This window comes from Salmo trutta, chromosome 9 (assembly GCF_901001165.1).
Source record: "Salmo trutta chromosome 9, fSalTru1.1, whole genome shotgun sequence".
NCBI lineage: Eukaryota > Metazoa > Chordata > Actinopteri > Salmoniformes > Salmonidae > Salmo > Salmo trutta.
This window is the reverse complement of record NC_042965.1, coordinates 23618336-23621533: the sequence shown is the minus strand read 5'-3', so window position 1 is coordinate 23621533 and position 3198 is coordinate 23618336.

The window sequence follows — 3198 nt, the reverse complement described above, 5'->3', positions numbered from 1 at the left end:
TCTCTTGTCTTTTCCGGTGTCCTGTGTGAATTTAAATATGCTCTCTCTAATTCTCTCTTTTTCTTTCTTTCTCTCTCTCGGAGGACCTGAGCCCTAGGACCATGCCTCAGGACTACCTCGCTTGATGACTCCTTGCTGTCCCCAGTTCACCTGACCGTGCTGCTGCTCCAGTTCCAACTGTTCTGCCTGCAGCTATGGAACCCTGACCTGTTCACCGGACGTGCTACCTGTCCCAGACCTGTTGTCCCAGACCTGCTGGAACCCTGACCTATTCACCGGACGTGCTACCTGTCCCAGACCTGCTGTTTTCAACTCTCTAGAGACAGCAGGAGCGGTGGAGATACTCTCAAAGATCGGCTATGAAAAAGCCAACTGACACTTACTCTTGTGTTACTGACTTGTTGCACCCTCAACAACTACTATGATTATTATTATTTGACAATGCTGGTCATTTATGAACATTTGAACATCTAGGCCATGTGCTGTTATAATCTCCACCCGGCACAGCCAGAAGAGGACTGGCCACCCCTCATAGCCTGGTTCCTCTCTAGGTTTCTTCCTAGGTTTTGGCCTTTCTAGGGAGTTTTTCCTAGCCACTGTGCTTCTACACCTGCATTGCTTGCTGTTTTGGGGTTTAGGCTGGGTTTCTGTACAGCACTTTGTGATATCACCTGATGTAAAAAGGGCTATATAAATACATTTGATTTGATTTGATAAGGCTACTTATTGTAGGCAGGGTTGGATGGTGACCACAGGTCATAAGTTACTTTGGCATTAAGGGAAGGGCAGTATCTGCACTTCAATGTCATCGTAAGATAAGACTGATTCCTCATGTGTGTGGTAGCATTAATGACTATTAAAACGTGACATTTTAAATTGTATATATGTTGCATGATGTGTCTGATCAATTACATTTGTATGTAATAATATGTCTCTCTCTATGAAGCAATTCAGGAGCCAAGTAGAGAGGAGGCTCGTCAAGAGGTGGTGCGTAAAGAAGAGAATCGGAAGAGTAAAGATTTTATTTGACCTTTATTTAACTAGGTAAGTCAGCTGAGAACAAATTCTTATTTTCAATGACAGCCTAGGAACAGTGGGTTAACTGTCTTGTTCAGGGGCAGAATGACAGATTTTTACCTTGTCAGCTCGGCAATTTGATCTTGCAACCTTTCAGTTACTAGTCCAACGCTCTAACCACTAGGCTACCTGCCACCCCAGCGGGATGTTAAGCTACGTACACTATCGTTCAAAAGTTTGGGGTTACTTAGAAATGTCTTTGTTTTTGAAAGAAAAGCAAAAAATGTTGTCCATTAAAATAACGTAAAATTGATCAGAAATACAGTGTAGGCATTGTTAATGTTGTAAATGACTATTGTAGCTGGAAACGGCAGATTTTTTATGGAATATCTACATAGGGGTACAGAGGCCCATTATCAGCAACCATCACTCCTGTGTTTCAATGGCACGTTGTGTTAGCTAATCCAAGTTTATCATTTTAAAAGGCTAATTGATCATTAGAAAACCTTTTTGCAATTATGTTAGCACAGCTGAAAGCTGTTGTGATGATTAAAGACGCAATAAAACTGGCCTTCTTTAGACTAGTTGAGTATCTGGAGCATCAGCATTTGTGGGTTTGATTACAGGCTCAAAATGGCCAGAAACAAAGAGCTTTCTTCTGAAACTCATCAGTCTATTCTTGTTCTGAGAAATGAAGGCTATTCCATGCGAGAAATTGCCAAGAAACTGAAGATCTCTTACAACGCTGTGTACTACTCCCTTCACAGAACAGCGGAAACGGGCTCTAACCAGAATATAAAGAGGAGTGGGAGGCCCGGTGCACAACTGAGCAAGAGGACAAGTACATTAGAGTGTCTAGTATGAGAAACAGACGCCTCACAAGTCCTCAACTGGCAGCTTCATTAAATAGTACCCACAAGACACCATTCTAATCATCAACAGTGAAGAGGCGACACCGGGATACCGGCCTTCTAGGCAGAGTTCCTCTGTCCAGTGTCCGTGTTCTTTTTCCCATCTTAATCTTTTCTTTTTATTGGCCAGTCTGAGATGCGGCTTTTTCTTTGCAACTCTGCCTAGAAGGCCATGTTTTTATAATTATTTTTTAAATTGTATTTATTAACAACAAATCAATACAAAACGTATGGATAAGCAGTTTGTCTTCCTACTGTACTGTCTTTGGTTACGTTTTCGTTCATGTTTTAAGCTGATTGAGTAAATTCCATTAAACTATTTTAATTCCATACTCTCACACAAGTGACCTCTCACCTCTTGACTGATGACGCGAGGTTGATGTTTGGGGGCGGGGACATCGCCAATAGTCACATCTCATTACTGTAAACTTCTACGGGTACAACACCAAACATGAGAATGATGAGTTGCTTGAATCTATAGAGAAACATATACTTCATTGGTTATCCAAATTTCCGAATTCGTTATTATTGATAGGAGGGGACTTTAATATTACTATAGATAATTCAACTGATAGATGGCCCCCAGGTAGGTCAACCAATCAGAATTTGGGTTTCTATATAGGATGTTGTATCTATACCTTATGTCATGCCTTATTGGAATGGATTTATTGATAATATCTGTTGGAAATAAGTTTGGATGTTGTTTGGACATACCTACTTGTTAACAAAATTAAGGACGTTTCCTTTAAAATTATTCATAAATATTATCCTGCCAACCATTATATGAAGAAGTGTAAGGAAAACATCAACTCAAATTGTTCCTTTTGTAATGACCACCCAGAAACAGTGTTGCATCTTTTTTGGCATTGTATTCATGTAAGAAAACTGTGGCAAGACATCAGTAGATTTATAATTGAACACATTTATGAAGATTTTACACTATTGTGGAGAGATGTACTGCTTGGATTATTTACCTACGATAGAAATAAGCTGAAACATTTTTATGTAATTAATTTCATTATTCTTTTGGCCAAATTTCATATTCACAAATGTAAATTTACAAACAAAACACCACATTTTCTAAACGTACAAAAAGAAATTGAATTGTATTTTAAGACAATTAAATACTATACTAACAAAAAAGATGTTAGAATTATAAGTGTATGCATGTCCCTTAAGGTCCTTGTGTAATGTGATATTGTACCCCCTAGCCCAATTGTCCTTTGTATATTATTTATATATACCTGCGTTCCCACATGTACTTCCTGTA